Below are 24,163 nucleotides of genomic sequence, written 5' to 3'. Positions count from 1 at the left end.
CTGTTCTCATGCTGCCAAGAAAGACATACCCAAGACTGGGTAATTTGTAAAGGAAAGAGGTTTAATTGACTCACAGTTCTACATGGCTGGGGAGGCCTTACAATCATGATGGAAGGCGAATGAGGAGCAAAGTCACATCTTCCATGGCGTCAGGCAAGAGAGCGTGTGTGCAAGAATCCCCCTTGATAAAACTATCAGATCTCATAAGACTTATTCACTATCACTAGAACAGCATGAGAAAGACCTGCTCCCATGATTCAGTGACCCTCCACAAGGTCCCTCCCATGACACATGGAAATTATGAAAACTAGAACTCAAGATGAGATTTGGGTGGGAACAAAGCCAAACTATATCACCATATGACAGATTTTCACTCTGAGGCTATAGTGATTGAGATGTAGTGGATTGCATTTTTTATTTCCAAATATATGCTGCCCCTTCTTGTGGGAGGATTATACCTCCCATCCTACTGACACCTCAGGTTTGGCTATGTAATTTGTGGTGCCCTTCCTTTAGGAGAATTATGTTTTCCCACTCTGATGATGTCAGGCTTGGCCAAGTGACTCATTTAGCCAACAAACTGTCAGGTGAAGTCGGTTTTCAGTACTATCATGAAGGTTTTCAGAGCAGAGGTTGTCAGGGCCATGATGAAGTTCTGCCATGGCTCTTCCTTCTGTCACATTCTTAGCAACACTTCAGAAAAAGACTAGTTCTTCAGCCTGGGCCCAAGAACAAAGTGGCAAAGCTGAGAGGAACGTGTAATACAAATGAGAAATAAACCTGGGTTATGTAATGCCACTTCAATTTTGGAGTTGTTCATTATTGCAGCATAACTTTGCCTGATATGGAAATTATCATTTACAGATACAATGCTTCTGTCATAACAACAACTACAACAAACAAACAAGGCAAGCAAACAAACAAGCAACTTCACATTTAAAATATATGGTATTGGCTTTCAGACTGTGAAGCGGATGGCTAGGCAACGTACTGGAGCCTGGAAAGATGGCAGTTCATACTATGCAGCGGTAAACTGTTGCGTAAAATGATTGCCTTTGCGAACTTGAAAGGCAAATAAGGTACCTAATGAACTTATTATAATTTAAGTGAAGAGTGTGGGAAAACAGAATGAGATTCTAAATTTGTATTTTACCACAACATAATTCAGCCTAAAAGGATTCAATAGACTATATGTGACTCAAGTGACTAAATATATCAGTAATCACATAAAGTTCATAGATGCTACCTTGAAAAGACAAGATTTTTCAGATTCGAGATTTTAAAAACTCCAGCTATATGCTATTCCTAAGAGACACATCTAAAGCATAAAGGCATTGAAGAAATGGACAATGTAAGGAAGGAAAACGAATAGGTCCACAAGAACAAAGAAAAACTGATAGAAGTTTCTAATTGCACATTCTTCAACTACATAGACATAGCTGGAGCATTCTTAAACTAAGACAGATTTCAATTAAGAACAAAATAGCGCAATTCCAATTCAAAAACAGCCTCAGATGTGTTTGTCATGGGCAAATGAATTATGTCTCCCCAAAATTCATGCTGAAATCCTAACCTTTAGTAACTTTAAATCAGACTACATTTGGAGACAGGATCATTAAATAGGTAATTAAGTTAAAATAGGTTATCAGGGTGGGCCTTCATCTAATATAACTAGTGTCCTTTAAGAAGAGGAGACTAGGACACAGACACGTAGAGAGAGAAAACTATGTGGAAACACAGGGAGACCGTGGCCTGTACAAACCAAAGAGACCCCAGGAGAAACAAACCCCACTGACATCTCGATCTCCAACTTCTAGCAAATTTTGTCTGTCAAGCCACCCCCTCTGTGGCACTTTGTTATGACAGCTCTTACAAGGAAATACAGCCTTAAGTAAGAGTAATTAATTGCAAGAGAAACTGTAACTTATTCTTCTCGATCTTTTTAGGCCATTTGCTTTGGAGAATTCTAAACATCACAAAAGTGACCATGTGCTATGGAAAGATGTCTTCTGGCAACTCTGTCCTTACAAAGACACTTTTAATAATCAGTCTTGGCACAGAGGTAACCAGCGTTGTGCCCTGGGGCAGGTCTCACCATTGTCCTCCTCTGTGGGCAGCCACAGAGAACCAAAGATGCAATGCTGTCCAAGGGAGTGCCATCTGGGAAGAAGTTTCTAAGAAAACAGGGGGCTCTGGCTCCTGGATTCGCCATTCTTATCCAGCTTAATTGCAAACATTTATAAGAAAAGAAAGTCCTCTTTCTTTCACATTACGTTGGGCTAAAGCCAAATGTGATTCTACATGCTGATGGTGTTGAGTAATAGCAATATCATAATAATCATTTTAGAAAACAATTCTCTCCCATCAGCTCTTGCTGAACATATTTAGATGCCAGAGATAGCATTAGGGGTGAGAAACATTTGTCCTTTAAAGACTTCAATTTCAAGACTTTGATTGTTCACAGGCTTTATCATTTGTTTTTCATATGTGCTAATCAAATTATTCCAATGTTTTTATTTCTTCCTACAAAAGCCTTCATTTAGAAAACACTTCATATCATCCCCATGCTAATTATTTAATAAGAAAAGGCTTCTTTCAGTTTTCACTTTCTCATCTCTCTTCTTTCAACACTGAGGTCAGGTTTCTCATCTGAAACTTCAATGTGTTCTAACTTTATGTTTCTATAAATTCATACATTGAGGGCATTTCGTTTTGGTCCAGTGTTTTTCCCCCTGGGAAGAGAAGGTTGTATTTATATGCCTCTAATAAATGCAAGACTTTGTTCTGCTGATCTTTTCTTTTTCCTCACCCCCTCAGGGGGGTGGCTAGAAATCTGCGCAATCCTTGTTTTAAAAAAATAAAGAATGAAAGACAATATGATATAGTCGGTTTCTGTTGATTACTTAAGGAGTCTGGTGACTGTGAAAACCCTGATCAAAGGCAATGGACAGTAAAAGCCAAGATTGTGGGGTTAGAAGCTGTAGGACAGCAGGATTTAGCCAATAGCAACAGAGCATTGCCTGTAATTTTTAACATCTTCTTATACCTTTCTTTTTTTCTTATTTCTGTTTTTCTCCCGGATTTTTTATCTTTCTGTCTCTCTTTATTTTCTGTTTTATTTCCTTTTTTCTTTCCTGCAAAAAAGGAACTTACTAGGCTGAATCATAGATTTAAAATGGTGGCATATCTGCCAAAAGCAATTGCAACAAAAATGAAAATTGACAAATGAGATCTAATTAAACTAAAGAGCTTCTGCACAGCAAAATAAATTATCAACAGGGTAAACAGACGACCTACAGAATGGGAACAAATATTTGCAAACTATGCATCTAACGAAGGTCTAACATCCAGAATCTATAAAGGACTTAAACAAATTTACAAGCAAAAATCAAACAACCCCATTAAAAAGTGAGCAAAATACATGAACAGATGCTTTTCAAAAGAAGACATATATGTGACCAGTAAGCAAATGAAAAATGCTGAAAATCATGAATCATTAGAGAAATGCAGGTCAAAACCACGATGAGACACCATCTCCCACCAGTCAGAATGGCTATTAATAAAAAGTCAAGAAACAACAGATGCTGGCGAGGTTGTGGAGAGAAAGGAACACTCATATACTGTTGGTGTTGGTGGGAGTGTGAATTAGTTCAGCCATTATGAAAAGCAGTGTGGCAATTGCTCAAAGAACTTAAAACAGAATTACCATTTGACCCAGAAATCCCATTATTGGCTATATATCTATATATCCAAAGGAATATAGTTCTGTCATAAAGACACATGTGCACATATGTTCACTGTAGCACAATTAACAATAGCAAACACATGGAATCAACCTAAATGCCCATCAGCATAGATGGGATAAAGAAACGTGGTGCTTATACACCATGGAATACTACATACTGAGATCACATGTTTTGCAGCAACATAGATAGAACTGGAGATCATGATCCTAAACAAACACAGGAACAGAAAACCAAATATCATGTGTTCTCACTTATAAGTGGGAGCTAAACAATAAGAACACATGGATCCTAGGAGGAGAACACACACTGGAGTCTACTTGAAGGTAGAGAGTGGGAAGAGGGAGAAAATCAGAAAAATACCTATTGGGTATTATGACTGCTTTCCAAGAGATGAAATTATCTGTACCTCAAACCCCGTGACATGCTGTTTATTTATATAGCAAGCCTATGTATGTATCCCTGAACCTAAAATAAAAGTTTTAAAAATGGTCAAATACTAACAATTTTACATCTATAAATCTAAGACAACAAACAAAATTCAAGATTTAAAATGTTTATTGATACATGCCAAAAAAATAAAAGCACTATATATTTATATAGCTTAAAAATAGTAGTTTTTTTCCTTATTAGCGAAGGCACATGGTTTAGGACTGACAGCCAAGGCTATGTATGGATTTAGCCAGACCCGAAGCGGAAGCCACTTCTGCAAACTGCTCTTTGCAAGGCCTTGGCCAAGCGACTTGATCTTTCTGAGCCTGTTTCCTCATCTCTAAAGATATCTTGCAGGATTGTTCTGAGGATCAAATTGAGGTAAATATAACAAAAAATGCCATCTTATAAAGTGACCCATTACTGTGGCATGAAATACATGTGTGTCTGCTTTATGGTATGTTTAGATGTTTTGATGATTAACAAAATACAAATTAATTCAAAAGCATTACTGAATACTTATAGTTTTTAGCCAATATATACAGCAAAATTCCAAAAGAATTAAACATGTTGAAAAAATTCATTACTCAATGACTAGTAAACGTATAGTAAACACCAATTCAGAACCACTCTTATAGTTCATGTGTCTTGAGAAAGCTCTGAATAATTTTTGTTTCACATTGAGCTTAGCCCTCAAGAAATCAGTGAAGAGGGCTAGCAGAGATCTCTGTGTTCCTCAGGCCATGGTCTAACACATTCTCTATAAATGGTAGAAAAAGAAACCTTCTTGCACCCTCTGCAGGACGTGATAGAAGCAGATAAAGTAAAATGATAAAACTTCAGTTGTTGTTCCTAAACTTATGTGGATGATGAAGAGCTTGTCTCGAATTTAGTGAGAAGGTCATTTCATTTCACTAGAAAAGTTAATTCCATAGCATCTATATATGAGGCCCCAAATAACAACCCACCACTATTGAAATGTAAGGGATTCTCCAATAGTTAATGCCTTTTGTGCCATATCACACACTTAGGGCTTTGGGCTAGTGTGTGTGTGTGTGTGTGTGTGTGCTTGTGTGCATGCATGCATGCAAAGAACACAGTGTCAGGAGTCATAAATCAAGATATACCAAAGGGTTTTTCACACAGCTTCAGAAAATCTCTGGAAACCAAATTTTCCAGCAGGATGAGTGTCTCCCTCACTTCCATTGTGCAGTCTAGAAATCCTGTCATGAATATATTCCAGGGCACTGAGTAGGGCTTACTGCTTAAATATTGACCTGACTCTGGAATAATGGCCACCCAGGTCCCCAGACTATCACTCCACACATTGCCATCTTGTGGGGATGGGGCAAGAATCTTCCAGTCCTGGAGAAATGAAGGACTGCATCCTGGTGGCCATTTCAGACATGGACAGATGGGCCACAGCCTGGGGTGAATGGACAAGAGGAGTGTAGATTTGCCTGATTCTCGTAAGAATTATTGTCATCGTTCTTCTACAGCTCACGCTTGACTACGTATGATGATATAAACTGCCAAGTAACATGCCTTTAAACATGGTGAATTATTGTTGAATCACCTTTCATTTTTCTCAGTCAGCGGGTACTGACTGTGTGCTGTAGGTGTCTGCATGATTTTGGTGTTTGCAAAAGAGACTTCTATTCTCTAGGAAGTTGGGAACTCTTGCCCTAGGTCAGCTCACTGAGCTCTGCCTGGATCTCTGCCAGGCTCTGGTCTGAACTGACCTGACATGTGAGCCTAATATTTGTCCCTGGGGCGTTTTCTGGAATGTGTTCTACCCTTGCTGGAGCAGAGTTCTCCAGAGCAGTGGTAGTGTCTTCTCAGGACCCAGAGGGTCTTCTACAGGACATTTTGGCTGACCACCAGCTTTGTGGCACCATTTTTTTCTAGTTGGATCTGATTCTTTAAGGGAAGGAAATTATTTGCTTTTTAAAACTATGACCCCATTTTAAAAAAAAGAAAGAACATGTCATATTCTAGCCCACAAGCAAGCAAAAACTGGGGACAAAAAAAATGACCAAACCTGGGTCATCCTGGTCATCCTTGGTCCAGCCAGGCCCTGAGGAAACTATAGGTAACAGAGGGTGCTTCCCTGGCCTCCACAGGGCCTCCAACACCTTTCAGAAGATTGTTCCCTCAACATCCACCAACTTTATTCATGCTACCTACCCTATCTCTTGAGGCCTCTAGGTGCCATCATTCCGGATGCATCTTCTGACCTACAGCTGTAAGGGGGACATAGACAGACACACGTGGTCTTTCACAGCCCAGGCCAGACCAAGAAATATTTGGCTACGAGTGCTCTCTTATTTGTGGTTATTTTTTGCTTTTAATTTTGCAGCCTGGGCACCAAATCTCCTACAAAAGGGTACTGCCTCGCAAGCTGACAGCTCTCAGAGAGGGGAAAAATGTCAAAATCCAGCAAATTGCCCCAGCTCATTGCTGGAAGCAATACACGTTGTTTAATTAAAAGGTTGACAAAAGCTTGGTTTCTTGGAGCAAACCTGACACAGACAGAAAAGCTGGTGGGCCTGGCCTGACACCTTGTCATCTACATCTCTGGGGCCCTCCGGAGCTCTCTTCCTGTTTTGTTTGTGGCCTAAGTACTTAATTGTCTTCATTCTTGGGGCTGCTGCCATAGTGACCTCTTTAGATTGTGGGTGTCCATTGTGTGACCTGCATTTTGTGCTCATTGTGTGACCTCCATTTTGCCCCAGGAGAGGGTGTCAGGCTGAATCCGTGAATTCAGATACTGAGTCTGCTGAAGTCAGATTGTCTGACCACAATCCACCTGGCATCCATCAAAGACAAATGAACAAGCTGCGCTTATCACCGAGCTGCCTGGTGTAGCCAGACTGGAAATTAGAAATATAATGGCCTCCTACACAGTGTCACGTGGCTCAGGCAAGGCCCCGGTAGTCCTTGGTCTTAACTGCATATATGTGTCATTGAATGTCATCCATCATGGGGTTAGCTTGGGTGAAAACTTTGTTTGATTTTGTCCTTTTACATTTAGGATATATGCATTGTTTATATTTTAGGCTGAAAGCAAACAGCCCAAAATACAAACAAGGGCTGTTTATATTTTGACTGGTAACTCTAGGCACTTTTTTCCCCCTTTGGTTTTATGTTACCCTAAGTTTCTATAATGAGGACTGAATAATGCCTATAATGTAGGAAAACATGAACAGTTCCTTTTATTTTTAAAATTTTGAAAATAAAAAATCTTAACTTAGGTGTAGATGAGGGAAGCCGGAAGACCAGGGGAGCTTAGTTGAAGGAGTAGGTAAATTCTGACTGTCAGATGAGAGCACTCCTGGGAGAAAGTCAGAGCCAAGTTGCCACTCCAGCAAACTGCCACCAGCCGTCTTTGCACCTCAGCTCTGTGTCCTGTCGGAGGCCTGCCTCTTACAGCTGCCAAGCTCAGCCCTCCTGCTGCAACAGTGCTAATCTTCTTGCAGGATTTCAAACCAAAGAGTGATGTTACTGAAGTGCTTTCTCCTACCTGCTCCCACCACACCAGTGCCAACTTTGCCTAAGGGAACAACAATCACAGGACTTCCAGAGTGAAGGCTGTGGGGCTTGTCAGTTATTTTTAGATCTACCCTTTGGCTCTTCCTACTTTTTCCAAGCAGTCTCAGAGGTGAGTATGCAGGAGTTGAGGTGGTTTCTTGGTGAGGTTTTGTTTTTTACAATGCCTTGATCAATTTTTTGAAACAGAGGGCAGAACTGTGTCAAAATCTGTGTCTCTTTTTGACCAAAACCACCAGGTGCTTCCCTTCCATCAGTCCTAGGGGTCTCCTCTACACAGAGGCTGCAGAGGTGACTGAACAGCATGGTTGTTTTGGGAACTGTGTACACACAGTTCTAGTTAAAACATCAATCCCTTCTGTAGGGAGATAAACCAGCCATTCTGATTGTTTGCGGCAAGTGAATTTGGATGATGATAATATTTGAACATTCCCTTTGAATCTGATTGACTTGGCACTTGATTTGAGGCTAGGGATGGAAAAGCTCACCCCAAATACTCTGATCCCTTGATGAAAGTAAAGATCAACAGGAACTCCATTCAAAGCACATTTTTGACCAAAGGGTTAATTTTTAGAAAATTTAGAAGTTATTTCAGAAAACTTATTCTATAGAATTTGAGAAAGTTAATTTTGAACTCTGAGAAAGTAGAGCCTTCATTTATTGTCTGCTTGCTTCTAAAATGGTTCTGCCAAAAGTTTTGCATACAAATACACTGTGAAGAGATAATAGTGATATAAGTAATGCAGCCAAGAATCACTGGGGGAAATGCAAATCTGCTGGCTTTTCAGCTCTGAGGTAGCAAATGCTGAAGTCATCTCATATTCACCCGAGGCCCTCAGATCTGCACATCGATATATGAAATTGGAGGCTAATATGCAGATATTGATTTCTCTAAGGGGGAGTGTCAATATTTACAGTCCCAAGAGGTGGCAACTGACTGAGGCAAAGCCAAAGTAGTGATGGCAACTGCCAAGGTCATGGCCGAACCATAACCCTGCTCTTCACCAGCCAGGTCAGCGCCTCTGCCCGCAAATGGGTCCAGATGATTTATATGGAAGGTGAAATTTTCATCTGGTCCTCTAGACATGACTTCTTCACTTCATATCCAGGTAATGTGAAACTCCAGATGACTGACTAGATGTCTTCTATCACATAAAATCAGTCAAATTATTAAAATCATCTTGGGCAAGAGGAGCTTTTTCAAATTAATTGTTCAGGACAAAGTGTTCCCGAAATTGTGATGCTACTATAGCAATGTATGCCCCTTAGAAATAGTGCATAAGTGACGCTTAACCCTGGCTGCACATTAGAATCCACTTCCAGAGAATCAGAGTTAACTAATCTATGCCGGGGGTGCAGGCATCTGAAGTTTTTAGGAGTCCCCTCGTGAGTCTAATGAGCAGCCAGTATTGAGGACCACTGGTCTGCAGGTTCTCCAACTACCTTTCCCATTTTATCCCTGCAAACTAGTCTTACGTTTGCAGTTACCTGCTTTATATGTCTGTATTTTTGCTCAAGCTGTGTCTCTTGTGAGAAATTCTCCACCCATATCTGGGTACTTATTCTTCCTTCAATCCACAAGTCATTGCCTCCTGTCCTTGTATATGAAACATTCTCTGATTAGGTCCCAACTCTTGAGTCATGTTAGAATTTTCCCACTTCTCCATGCCCCCAGCAAGCCTTGCATCACACCAGGGCAGTTTCAAGTGGACAGACCTGTTTCCCCTGGAAGAGGGTGGGCTATTTGAGGGGAGAGACCATGCCTTGCTTCCCTGGGTGTCTAAAGCATGCCCACTCAGCTTAGTGCAAGTCACAATAGCCACTCTATCAATATTGGTTGCAAAGATGGATGAAAATGTAGTGAACCTACAGTTTTGGAATCGGGGCCTTTTAGAAATTGGGGAAGACTAGAATCATTTGTATATTTGAGAGTCGTTAGAACTTTTTTTTAAAGTAAAAAAAAAAATCCCAATTTTAAATTTTGGATTCTTGGTGCACATAAGACCAGGACAACTGTCTTGGTGAATGTTGCCCAGATCCCTCTCTTTATGATGTCCTCTTTATGATGTCTCTTTATGATGTCCTTATGATGATCCCAGTTCCACTGGGATAACTCAGATTGGTTCAGCCCAAAGTACCCCCAGATACCTCAGTAACACATAAAATATAACTTTGTCCCCTAATGGGAAAGAATAGGAGATTTCTATGCCAACCAGAAGATGGATGGATATCAAGACGGACAGTGGAAAAGTTATGAGGTGGACTATTTATATTGGTGGGGGCATTCTTCCTTCTATTTCAAGATTCCTCCCACTTCAGATTTCTCTTTTTTTATTTTTTATGTAACTAATTATTGAGTGCAAAATTTTTACCTCATGAATCTGTATCAACATATTATCCAGAAAGTGATGAAACAGAGCAGCAGGATCAAAACGATGTCAGCATCAATACTTTCAGGATGAGCATCTGTGGCCTGAAGAACATTCCAGAGACAACAGTGGAGCCTTCTTTGAAGAACTTCCGCATTACCGACATTCTTGATGGTAAAGAAGATAACTGCAAAAAATCACAGATTTTAACAAAGCATTTTAGAAAAGTTATACTCTAGGTGAAGAAGTTTTAGGAATGCCTTCATGTGTTTTGCTTATGATTTCCTTTTCAGGTATGCACAAAAACTAAAGTAAAAAGTCAAAGCCATGGTCCTTATTTAATTTACTATGTTTCTTCTTAGCTCAGGGTACATAAAATAATGGTATCTGTATTAGTTTGCCAGGGATGCCATAAGAAAGTATCACATATTGGGTGCCTTAAACACAATTTTATTTTCTCCCGGTTCTAGAGGCTGGAAGTCTGAGCTGAAGGTATTGATAGAGTTGATTTCTTCTGAGGTCTGTCCTTGCATAGTTTGTAGATGGCCATCTTCTTTCTTTGTCCTCACGTGGTCTTCCCTTTGTGCGTGTCTGTGTACTAATCTTCTTTTTTGAGACCCTGTCTCAAAAAAAAGATACTGCAGTGTCTCACTGCAACCTCTGCTTCCTAGGCTCAAACTATCCTCCCACCTCAGCCTCCCAAATAGCTGTGACTCCAGGCATGTGCTACCATGCTCAACTAATTTTTGTATTTTTTGTAGAAACAAAGTTTCACCATGTTGCCCAGGCTGGTCCCGAACTCCTGAGCTCAAGCCATCCACCTGCCTCAGTCTCCCAGTGTTGGGATTACTGCATCCTACCTTAATCTCCTTTTCTTAGAAGGACACTTATCATATTGGACTAAAGCCCACCCTCTGACCTCATTTTCACTTCAAGACCCCTTTTAGGGACCCTTTCTCCAAATATAGTCTTGTTTTAAGGTACTAGAAATTAGGACGTCACATATGAATTTTAAGGGAACATAATTCTGCCCATAACACTGGCCCTACAATTGATGTCGTCTTCGTTTCAGTGAAATTTAAAGCATACACTTCAGAAAATTGTAATTATATTAAATGAGTGTCTGCAGCTGGAAAGTACTCCCTGAGCCTTCGCTGTTTATCATTACCTATTTCACAGGGTGTTTGAAGGGACCAAATAAGATAACACTTCCACAGTGCTTAGCACATAACTAAGCATATAGTGAGTGCTCAATGAATATTGGCTGCTGAGATTATTATTAATTTGGAGGTATTTTCATATGAGTAAGAAGTTACTGAGGAAAAAAAAATCACAGTATTCTTTAAAAATAGGTAGTGATTTCTTTTTTAAGTCTTAGAATTTGATGATGAGTTTGAAAACCCTAGTGTACAATCAAAAAAGCACTAAGTTGGCAGCCATGATTCAGGCATAATGCTTACAAGATTACTTTAATGTACAAAAGTGTTTTGTAATTACCTAATTGTCTGGCACCACTTCAAGTCCTATTTTTTAACCCCTTTCAGCCAGGCCAGAAACATCACCAGTGAGTGTGACACGGTGATGCAAAATGCATTAAGCTTTTACAGCAGAGCCTCGAGACCCCCAATAGCATCAAGAGATTAATAATTGGAGTAAGAAAGATAAATGTCTTTTATGAATAATTCAGTCTATCATTAGAAATTAGAAACTTGAGAGCCTTGCTACATGAGAGAGTAAACAGAACCTTGCCTTAATGGGTTACAATTTTAAAATGAGGAAGACATTGCCAATTGTCACTTAGGTAAGCTTCAAGAACACTTCTCAATAAAAAGAAACTCCCTCAAAACGAGGTCACCCACTGGGGTCAAGTTCAAGATAAAGAGATGAATACTTTCCTGCTCTCGTTTACCAACTGGTTCCTTGTCATCTTGAATAAAATACTTAACCTCTTTATAAGTAAATCTATGAAGTTTTGAAGCCACACACATATGTTTTATCTCTAAACCAGGCATCCTCCACCAAGCCATACTCTCAGATTGCTTCTTTCATCTGACATTTTCATGGAGTCCACCGTTATTAAAATTCCCCAACCAACCCTGGAGCTGTCATTTGTTGACCGTAGTCAACAAATCTATTCTGTGCCAACAAAAGAACACTAGTCATGGTGGTCCTAGGAAGAGTTTGTACATTTTGCACCTGGCTTTAGGTATGTAAAACTCCCATCTTTGCCATCAAACTCAAAGGAGTAACTCAAATGATGGACATTTCCATTTAAGTCTGAGGGAAGCATTTTGTTAAGAAAATGCTATACAAGTCTGTAAATTTCCACCTATTAAAAAGGGTATGGATCAGTGGCAGAGACAAAGCTGTGCGCTCACCAAACCCATTTCATGCTCTTCCTGGTTACATAGCAAAGCTACTCTTGCCAGTTTCCCTGCGCAGTCGCTGGGGCCTTGTGATGAGTTCTGGCCAACTTAATGCATAACACTCTCAGGCCTAGACCTAAAGCTCCCAGAGTCATCCTGTCCTGCCTCAGCTCCCATCTTCCACCTGGATAAGGATGCAGGCTTGGAGACAAGAATGCTCAGGGCAGCCTCCAGAGGCAAGCACTGAAAATGGGGGAGCCACCATTCGGAAGGAGCCTGGATCCTGAATGTCTGCAGAGTGCACGCTCCCGACTTTCACTGACCACGTCACTTTGTAACATATGGGAGAAAGTCACTTTAACTGTGGTTAAGCCACTGAGATGTAGTGGTTATTTTTTTTACGGCAGCTAGCTGTCTTTACCTTGAATACTATAGGTATTGATTTTTTTGATAGGACTAATACAAGGATTAATTCATTTGTTTGTTTTTCAATTCATTCAACAAGTATCTTTTCAGATCTGTTATTCAAGAGTCATGCTCTAGATGTCAGTTCATGAAGTAGACAGACAACTGTGACTAAGAGCTTGGACTTTGGAATAAAAATAGGGGTTCAGGTCCTGGCTCTGTCACTTATCAGTTTTGTGACTTTGAACATGTGACTTAATTTCTCTGTGCTTTCGTTTTCTCATCTGTAAAATAGGCGTAGTAACACTATCTACCTCATGCGGTTGTTGTCCTGAGAATTAAATGAACTAATCAATGCATGCACACTACTTTGTTCCTTATCCTAGGTATATCTCAATGAAAATTGATATTATTGCAGTCATCTCCAATTTTCTAAATTAAACATAAAACGAGCTATTATTGTCAAATTTATAAGTACCTCCTACTTGTGTAGTTGTGAAACTCAAATCCAGTGATAACTATTGAAGGGACTGATGGAATGCTCCCAGCACTTGCTCTTCTTCGGATAAATAGGCACACCTCTGGCAGTGCATGCTGGGAAATCTCATTTAGTTGAGGAAAAGTATAAAATTACTGGTGAGTTTATTTGAAGATTTGGAAGAAGAAAGAAAATGAAAATCAGAGGAGGTTTTCCTTCCTTCAGATTATCCGACGCGAACGTTTCCTTGGTTCTCTGAAGGCTTTTCCAGTGGGGTGGGCCCATTAAATAAATATGTGTTTCTTTTTGCTTTTTCAAAATCCAGTAATGCAGAGTCTTATGTTTATTTAATATTTTTCTATTTGTTTTCATAGCAAAAATAATGTCTGCTGGGCAGGCAGTTCCTTGAGAAGATCCAGTATACCCTGTCCTGACACAGAGTCAAGAGTTTTCAGGAAGAAAATACAAAATGCTATTTCAGAGAAAGAATGAGATGGGCTGGTATTCAGAGAGTCCATTAACCTGGAGTAAGAGCAAAATACACACACAAAAAAACAAAATAAAACTCACAAAATACACACACAAAAAAACAAAATAAAAGCCTGGAGTCTTTCAATGGATAAATTGCCATTGAAAGACTCCAGGCCCAGAAAAGATATTTTTCAAAATGTTTATAATATATATATATTTCTCTTGGCTCATTGTTCTGATTTCATTTATAAGTAGCTAATGAACACAAACTTTTATGGGGTGAATGAACAAACTAGAGAAAATGGGAGATTGGGTTAAAACAAAAAGCCTGGTGACTTGCTTTGGGAGAGAAGTAAAACCCAAATCAGATTACAAATAAGCCCTCCTTGGCTATGAACAATGATGATGAATTGTACCAAAAAAGAGAGTTAGAGCAAGGATCTCAAGGCATTAAAAGTGGGAAGGCAGCAATTTCCTACAAAGCAAACCAGGCAGGTAGCTTAATCTATTTTCCTTACAAACTGAAAAGCTCGCATTGTCCCAGGCAACAAAAAAGGTCAGCGTGAACTTTAAAATTTCCATTTTATTTGTTCAGCACTTTGCATAGGATAGAGCCATTTTTGGGCAAGAAAAGCAATTTTATGACTAGAACCTCAAAAAGTCAGAGGAAGACAGAAGCAGTTTCTTCTTGGCACTGTCCAAGATGTGACCAGATAGGTCAGCAGCTTTCTGTGCCCTGGTCTTTTAGTACGATGTGCAGAAAAGGGCTTGGGCCAGGTGTGGTGGTGCCTGTGGTCCCAGCTACTCAGGAGGCTGAGGCAGAATTGCTTGAATCCAGGAGGTGGAGGCTTCAGTGAGCCGAGATCCCACCACTGCACTCCAGCCTGGACGACAGAGCGAGACTCTGTGTCAAAAAAAAAAAAGAAAGAAAATAGAACAAAAGAGTTTGGGAACCAGCTGCCCCCTGTGGGATTAGATCCTGCAATTTGTGAAAAGTTTTTTCCCTATCCTTGGTTAAGGCAAACTAATCATGTTTACTTTTCAGTGAATGGTCTTTCACTTTAAACAGTGTTTTCTACTATTGAAGAAAGAAAATCTATCATTTGAAGTCAGAAAATGAGCCTAATGAACTGAGTTAAAGGGTTACCTTTTGAAAACAGTTTTTATTCAGATTGGGTCCAGCATTTCCCCAGCAGCCCAGGACCCCTGAGGAGAAAGGAATGGCTGTTTTCATTTCATCCTCTCATGTCCACATTCCACCATAGTTGTGAATCTCTGGAACTGTCTTTGGAGAATTCAGGACTGACCAAGACCTTAGAAAAGCTATAGAGCAACAGGAAACTCTGGAACAAATGCTTCCCAAGGGGAACTTTCCAAGCCTGGAAATAGCTCCTTCTCAACCTGACTACCTAGCCACCACTGTGGCTGTTCACAGAACTTCAACTCCAAGTTAGAAACTTGGTACCAGATCAGTTCTGTGTGTCACATACATCATCTCAATTTAATCTTCACAATAACCCTAATAATAAATAACAAATATATGAGGCAGAATGATTATTATCACATTCTACAGGTGAGGAACCTGAGGCCCAGGGAAGTTGGGTAACTTACCCCAGGTTGTAGAGATAGTAAGTGGCAAAGCTTGGATTCGAATGCAGGGAGAGTGGCCACAAATTGTATGAACCTAGCCACTAATTATATTACGGCTACTAAAATCTGAAATCTTTGAGAGAAGAAAGAGGGTTTCTCTGACTTTGGGAATGCAGGCAAATTGGTGGGGAGATTTTTTTAAGCAGAGTAGCACTCCTTGCACCCTTCATTTCACACTTTGCAAGGGTTCATTCATTCCTGTAAGACTCTCCTTGGTGACATCCACAGGATGGCTGAGCTTCAAGTAGTTTCCACTGAGGCTTACAGTACACTTGCCTAGGACATCATTATTCCGGCAGATCAAGTACCATGGTTGGAAGCTGCTCTCAGTCCCTCTAACCAAATAAGCTATTCACATTTTCCAAGATCCCTGATTATGTGCCTGAATAGAAAATTTGGTTTCTGATTAATAAGCATCCTTGCCTTTATGCTTCCACAAAAAGCATTTGTGCTAATAATGTAATGCTTAATAATGAGGTGTCTGTCACAGGAAGGGAAATGGCGATGGGGAAACAATGATGTTGGGCCAAGTTTAAATGTCACGCTTTTAGAAAAAAACCCTCACCCCCAAAAGTCATACTGGAGTCACTTATGTTTGTTAAAGGTGTTGCAAAGCAGAGATCATTTTTTCCTTTCCTGTTTCATTGGTGATTTCAGGGTGTGTCCAAGCATCAGGCTGGCAGAGCTTGGCAGCGTGACATTGCTGCCATGTTCAGGACAAATCTATTTCTCCCTCTGTTACCATTAGAACCTTCAGCTCTACATTTAGGACCTGACACGTGCCAAACTGCCCAATTACTCCTTGCCTGTCATTAAAGTGTGCAGCTAAACACTGGGTTTGAGAATACATCATCGCAACTGTCTAAACACAAGCCCAAGTGTATTCAAGAGCCCCAGAGAGGATCAGCGTACAGGACTCAAACGATTCAAATAGACCAGCATTCAAAATGTCAGATTCAGTCATACACAAAAAAAGGTTGTGCCCGTGGAGAATGCTGGATTGACATCCGTAAGGCATAAAGGCGTGAGTCTTATGTTTTCTTAGCTTCTGGGAGGGCCCACCTTCCTCTGCCTTGCCTGTGTGGCTCATTGCCTGTGAGGGGACAGTGGGAAAGGCTCTGTTTTGGAAGAAGCCTGGCCAGATGGATGACATCAGTCAAGTACCCTGGCAATCCTGTAAACCAACTTGATTTCTGTCAAATCAGTGGGGACTGATGGAGATAGGAGGAGAGTGCTGGAGGGGGGTATCTGGTTAGTATAAAAAAGAAAAACAGCCATTTTGCCTAATTTTGCTGGAGAATCTGAAACACAGAACCACTGTGAAGAGTGACCTAGCCTATCTGGTCAGCATAGGTTAAGTTCTGACATGGTAATAAGCAACTCTAGATTTGTGGTGGCTGAATCCGACAAAGGTAGATTTTCTGATATACTCATTGTTCATCAGTTCAATGGGGAAGCTCCACTCATCATGGCCCTCAGAGATCCAGGCTGATGGAACAGCCACCATCTCCAATACCATGCATTCCTTTGCCAGAGGGAAAGAAAGCCCTGGAGGGTCTCAAAGTGGCAACTAAAAGATCTGACCTGGAAGTGACATCATCTCATCTGCTCAAGATTCTTTGGCCAGAACTAGTCACATGGCCCTAGCAACCACAAGAGGGCCAGGGCATGTACTGCCATCTGCATTAATGACTACCTAGGCAGTAATCATCTCCAAGTAGCAAAGGTGGAGTCCTGACTCTTAACTTTGCACAGTCCATGACTTTAACACAGAAGCAGGGGCCCATAGGCCTTTGGCCCAACCTGGCTGTAGAGTTGATCCAGGGGCTTCTGAGGATGGTGAGAGGCCCTTGAGAATGGGTTGCTTTCCACAGCCCAGAACTCTAGCTTTGGTCAGATACTCCATTCTTACTCCTGAGAGGTCAGAATCCTTAGCTTAGTCCTACAATGATTGATCCCTTGCTTATCTTTGTGGAGTCCTTCAGACACTGGGGAGGATGATCAGAGCAAGGAGTCTGAGAGCCAAGTGAAGAGAAATTACTCCAGCATTTATTCACAGAGCCCAGTCCCTCTCATGAGGCTCCTGGATGCAGCTGTGGGATTCACATATTGAATCTTTGGACCCTTCCTGGTCCAGGTGCTCCTGCCTTCTTGGTAGGAGAAAAACAGATCCCTGGAGCAGGGACCATAGGGAACTATTTTCTGACATTGATTCTAATCCAGAATTTCTGCAAGAGGTCTGTGATAGCTGCAGTATTTGCAAACTGCTAAAGAATACAGCTTCCCAGATGTGTATCGCTATTTTTAGAATATACGCAGCAATTGTGATCCATAAAACATACGTTCTATTTAAAAGAGGTAAAGAATTCTTTTTATCATTGCACATCTTCTCAATCTATAGCTCCTCAAAAAATTTTTAGCCTAATTTGGGAGGGGAGTGAGGAGTAGTGGTGGTCTGCCAGTTTTGTTCTGTTTTGTTTTTTGATGTTACAAAGACATAAAGAAGACCTTGTACTGTTGGAAACCTCTGCTCCCTGAATTAAAACTGATATTACATAGCACCATTACAGTATTCTGTATTTGCCTATATATTTACTTTTATCAGTGAGTTTTATGCTTCCACATGCTTTCATATTGCTGCTTAGCATTCTTTTGTTTAACTTGAAGAACTCCGCTTAGCATTTTTTAATGAGGTTGGTCTAGTAACAATGAAGTCCCTCAGCTTTTGCTTGTCTCAGAAAATCTTTATCACTGCTTTATATTTGAAGGACACTTTGGCTAGGCATGGTGTCTGAATAGGGTGCTTTGTGAGGGTCTTTTTTCTAGGCTTCTCAGACCTTCTTGGTGAAATTTCTAGACAACTAATAGCAATATGTAAACATTTCAGTGGTTGCTTTTGAAGCTGAAATTTGTCTTCTGGGAGAATGATCCCATTGAGGGTGGGGTAAGGCAGGAGGTTAAGCAGCATCTTGAGAATACCAGACTAAAGCTTCATATAAATAGAACCGCTGCCTGCTGGCAGCTCAGTACAGGTGACATTTGGTCAAGGGTCATCAACAGAAGCACTAAATCAACAATTAGAGAGCTGGAATAGAGGGGATCACACACACAAACTCTCCAGCACCCACTGCAATAACTGAATGGCTGGCATCATCTATTTCAGGTGGGTCAGAGTAATCTGCCCGAAGTTGTAAGTGGAGTGAAGGGCAGATGAGGGTCAGGATTATAGCAATATTCCAGCCCATGATTTTCTGTCATGTTAGCACAGAGGATAAGCCCAACTGTCTGGCCACTTTGATTTGTGGGAAGTTTATCACATGAGCTGTGTTGGACAAACCAAGCCTCTGGCACCCATCACCATACACTGGGCCAAGGAAAGTTTTATACCCCAAAGGCCACTATTTGTGACCTGGGTCCAAGGGAGGCCCCCTGCTCTGAGCCTTGCTTTGAACTCTTCCCCATAAGGGTTCACCAGCATGACTGCATAGCCAGTAAGGCCAAGGACATGACTTCCTGTCTTACTCTGGATCCCCTTGCATCTTTGTAATAAGTTCACATCAGTTAGTATGTGACTCTTCCTTTTGACTCTCTCCTTAGGGATCTATCACCATTATTCATTTGCATGGTGGCAGTTCTTTTTTCTTAATGGTATACGATGAGCAAAAACAGAATAGAAATTCCACCTTTGGCTGTGCACAGTGGCTCACACCTGTAAACCCAGCACTTTGGGAGGTTAAGACGAGAGGATCACTTTAGGCTGGGAGTTCAAGACCAGCTTGGGCAGTGTGACAAAACTCTGTCTCTTCTGAAAATACAAAAATTAGCCTGGCATGGTGGTGCGTACCTGTAAACCCAGCTACTCAAGAGGCTAAGACATGTGAATCTCTTGAACCTGGGAGGCAGAGGTTGCAGTAAGCTGAGATTGTGCCACCACACTCCAGCCTGGGTGACAGAGCAAGACTCTTGTCTCAAAAAAAGAAAAGAAAAGAAGGGAAGGGAAGGGGAGGGGAGGGGAGGGGAGGGGAGGGGAGGGGAGGGGAGGGGAGGGGAGGGGAGGGGAGGGGAGGGGAGGGAAGGGAAGGGAAGGGAAGGGAAGGGAAGGGAAGGGAAGGGAAGGGAAGGGAAGGGAAGGGAAGGGAAGGTCCCTCCTTTGCGTCTCAGCCCTTCTTATTTATGTGGTTTCCCCAAGACCCCAAGGTGGTTGTCCTAAGTTCCCCTCACAAGGCTGGGAAAGAGAAAAAGGGAGATGGGGCTGATCTGCAGCTAATGGGCATGGGAAACAGGAAGCCAAAGGCGTCATTTGGTGAAAAGAGAGACTTGGAGGAAAGGTACAATCCAAAGCACCACATCCAAGGGGCTGGCAACACCTGATCCCAAGAGAAGCACCTGCAATCTGCCAGATGATGGGAGTGAGGAGGCTGAGAGCCAAGTGCAGAGAAATTACTCCAGCATTGATTCACAGAGCCCAGCCCCTCTTATGAGGCTCCCAGATGCAGCTGTGGGTAGAGAAGGAACTGGTGAAGGAGAAAATGTTTGGACTTTACTTTCTGTGTTTAGTGTAAACCCAAGGGCCCCTTAGAGTCAAAAAATTACTGGAGAGTAAAAGAGCACTGGCAGCCGTGGGGATTGCAGTCAGTCTTTGCTCAGCAGGCTGTCTTCCAGTAAGATTAGGATCACAGAGCCCATCAGGCAAAACCCATCTCTGAGTGTCCAGGGTGAATGGTGTGCACACACAGAAATAATCTATTGTCGTGGCCCTGGGGGACAATCCTGCGGCCAGACCTGAGGTGAGGTCAGAGCCTGCAGGCTGCCTGAGAAAGCTAACAGGACACCATGAGCTAATGAAGTGAATCCAGGTGAAAAGAAAGGGCTTAGGAGGGGCAGAAGAACAGCAGAGCATCTCCTTGCTAATGAACTCCCTGAGACATGCAGTGGAGGAAAGTTTTGCGGGGAGCAAGAATCCACATTCTTAATAGCTCCCAAAGTGATTCCACTGCAGGTGGTGCCACGAGCCACATTTTGGTAAATAGGAGGTTTCAGAGGACTGACGCACGACATCCTGTTGACATAGGAAGCATAGTTGTCCATTTTCAAATGTTTTTATCAATCTCCAGGAGACAGCAGTTTGCTGAGTTGGCAAATGGGCAGCACTTGGGCAGAAAATGGGCTGAGCTTGTGGGGCCAGGGGCCAACCTGCCTTCATCTTCCAGGCCTCTACATTCTCTTCTCAGGCACAGTGGCAAGACCAAAGGGAAGAGTAAAAAGGATCTTTGGGGACAGGGAGATAGCTAAGAGTCCTGTGCCAAGGGTATTGGGTACCCACTTCCTGTGAGAATAGGGCCCTGCACACAGACTCAATACAGGTAGCCATGGAAACTTTTGTGTCTAGGGCGTGTGCATGCCAGCTTGCTCACTCTCTTATGGAGATTTGCCCTTGGCCTTGCTGAATGTAAATCTGTGAAATGAAGATCAAAAGTATCTTCCTATAAGGACCTGATCCTCTGCCTCAGGGTCTCTCCTTCATGTTGTCAGGAAGCCTGACTCCTGAGTCTATGACCTCAATTTTTCTGAAACTGGAGTCTGAGTAATTTTTCGAAACCCTAGACATTCTTTTTGGGGTTTTTGTCTCAATGATAATCTTAAAACAGAAGTTTTATCAGTTATAAAGACAAAAGTTTTTTTTGTTTGTTTGTTTTTTTGAGACGGAGTTTCGCTCACCTTACCCAGGCTGGAGTGCAATGGCGCGATCTCGGCTCACCGCAACCTCCGCCTCCTGGGTTCAGGCAATTCTCCTGCCTCAGCCTCCTGAGTAGCTGGGATTACAGGCACGTGTCACCGTGCCCAGCTAATTTTTTGTATTTTTATTAGAGACGGGGTTTCACCATGTTGACCAGGATGGTCTCGATCTCTTTGACCTCGTGATCCACCCGCCTCGGCCTCCCAAGACAAATGTTTTCTTTTGGAGCAACAGTTCTCCTTTGGAAGTCCTCTTCCATCAAATAAAATTTGATTTTTTTAAAGTCAGTGTCTCTCTAGCTGTGGTCTTCAAGATAATAGGGGATCTTTCTGTACATTCTCAGTGATCTTTGTGAATGGTCTTTTTTTTTCCCTCTCTTAAAAGTGGAAAACAATGTTTTCCTTGCAATATAACAATAGTTTAAAATACGAGCCCCAGAATACAAGCCCCAGAAGAAATAGAAATTCACTCTAGTGAAATTCTATTTGGCTTTGTAATGACTTTGGGTGGCAAATCTCCAAAGATGAACTATGTCTTGTGCCAATTCATTTGAACTGAATTCAATCCAACAAGTATTTATTGAGCTGTGGTCTTGATGCTGTGGCAGGCACAAGGGAGTAGAGAGTGCTTGGGATCCTGGTCCTCTTAGGGGAGAATTATTGTACAAGGATCTACGGGAGCATTCTCCCTGGAGGAGGCAGGGAAAGCTTCTCAGAAGGATGAGTTCACCAGGATGACTGGCAGAGAGAGAGAGAGAGAGAGAGAGATGAGCAACAGCAGCATGAGCAAAGGCATGGCAGGGCCAGTAGTCTACCATGACTGTAACGTAAGATTGGAGGGTAGATGGCCTGGGAAGGTAGAGAAATAGTCAAGAACCATGTGTGCTGTGCCAATGAGCCCAATGGGGCCACTGTTAGGGGCTATAATGCCTTTCTGAAATCTTTCCTTCTCTGTATGTCTTCATCACCCTGTTTTCATTGAACATCCTGAACTCTCTCAAAGGCCATGTTTTATTGGTCTCACACTCCTAGGTAAAAATTATTGTCATCTTAGCAATCAGACCAGAATTCCAATTAGGAAAAGACATGTCTTTGTGTGAAAAATTATGTTGATGAGAACTCAAGGTGGACCTCAAATACCTAAGAATTCAAGGTTTTAAACATCATAAGAAGGGAAATAATTTTTCATAATTGGAGAGAAAGAATTTGGGGTTTTCGTGGGGGTGTCAGCGCAAAAGGGAATTCTAAGAAGGGAGGGGAAAGGAATATGGGGTATGATGGAAGCATGTCTCTCAACTCAACAGTCTGAGAAGTCTGTAAAATTTGTAAATGCTATGTGCAAGTGATGTTTTTGTCATAGGATATTGAGGACAGGTTTGAATTTTAGGGCAGACTTGAACTGGAGTATAGAATGGAAGCCGCAAAGCAGAATGTGTTGTAGAACCTGAGGTGGCCCTGGAAACATAAGCCCCTGGGAAGTGCAGCCACTTTGGAAGGGGCTTTGGATCCCCTGGATCATGGATTTAGATTAGATATTGAGAGTTTGATGGTGAATTTTATGTGTCAATTTGGCTAGGCTATGCTGCCCAGTTGTTAAGTCAAACATTAATCTGGATGTTTCCATGAAAATTATTTTTAGATGTGATTAACATTTATAATCAGTAGGCTTTGAGTAAAGCAGATTACCCTTCATAATTGAGTAGGCATCATCCAATCAGCTAAAAGCCTTCAGAGCAAGCAAGCACACGTGCCCACGTGCGCGCACACACACACACACACACACACACAGAGAGAGAGAGAGAGAGAGAGAGAGAGAGAGAGAGAGAGAGAGAGAACTGAGATTGCAGAAGAAAAAGCAATTCTGCCTCATGACTGCAAAATAGAAACCCTTCCTGAGCTTCCTAACTGCTACCCTGCCCTGCAGATTTTGGACTAAGACTGCAATGTCAACTCTTACCAGAATTTCCGGACTACCAGCTCACCCTATAGATTGACTTGCCAGTCCCCAAAATTATGTCAGCCAATTAAAAATAAAAATATCTATATCTAGCTAGCTAGCTACATAATAGATCAATGATAGATAGATGATAGATAGATAGATAGATAGATAGATAGATAGATAGATAGATAGATAGAGATAGTTAGATAGACAGTGATATCCTATTGGTTCTGTTTCTCTGGAGAACCCTGAGTGACATAGTTCTACAGTAGATATTTCCAGGTTCTGGACAGGAGCCCAAAAGAAAGGGTTTCAATCTCACAATCTGAGAAAAGGCCCAAAGGAAAGGGATTCAAGCATGGCTCTTCCTTGGCTCGTTAGGATGTAAGTGCTCTGTGTCAGACACGGCTAGATCCCAACCCAACAGCTATTCTCTTTTATTTCTTCCTTACTACAAGTACTCTGATTGGCTGGCACATGTCTTCGCTGATTTGCCCTTCTCTCTCTCCCATTCTTCCTGTCTGGAATATAGATCCAAAGCCTCATGATACAGCAGTCATTTTGCAATCTTGAAGATAAAAGCCACAAAGAATGGTAGAGCAGGAGGTGGAAGGACTCTGCGTAGTTGAAGACATTATGATTAGGTGTATCAGCCCTAGACTTAAGTACCTCTGCTTTTCTTAATAGGACAAAAATAAACCTCTTCCTTGCTTATGCCACTCTTGTCAAGTTCCTTGCTACTTGCAGCTGAGTGAGCTCTTGACTAATGTTACCTAATCTCAGTCACTATCAGATTAAGCAATGGCATTACTTTCAGAGGGTCACTAAGAAAAAATTGCCTGGGAGAAGAGTAAAGAGCCCAGAGATCTGACTGACTTTCTCTGAAGCCCTTTACCAAGTAGCAGATTAGTGGAGCTCAAGTGATCATATTTACTAGTCATCACCTTGATTAGAACACTGGAGAGGTAAGTGTTCGTGGATTCAAACTAAAGAGTTGGGTGGAGGCATGTCAAGGACATGTCATC

At 41.7% G+C, this 24,163-nt stretch overlaps 1 long non-coding RNA gene across 1 annotated transcript; it reads right to left on the bottom strand.

Annotated features, from left to right (window-relative positions):
• Nucleotides 1–387: 387 nt before the first annotated feature.
• Nucleotides 388–9,774, bottom strand: LOC144581881 (uncharacterized). The gene is made up of 3 exons (XR_013533298.1): nt 9,441–9,774; nt 6,363–6,418; nt 388–745 (listed from the first exon to the last, which is right to left on the bottom strand). It is a non-coding gene; the product is annotated as an uncharacterized LOC144581881 (long non-coding RNA).
• Nucleotides 9,775–24,163: the final 14,389 nt, after the last annotated feature.

This window comes from Callithrix jacchus, chromosome 3 (genome assembly GCF_049354715.1).
Source record: "Callithrix jacchus isolate 240 chromosome 3, calJac240_pri, whole genome shotgun sequence".
In the NCBI taxonomy this organism is placed as follows: domain Eukaryota; kingdom Metazoa; phylum Chordata; class Mammalia; order Primates; family Cebidae; genus Callithrix; species Callithrix jacchus.
This window is presented reverse-complemented; position numbering and strand designations above follow the sequence as displayed.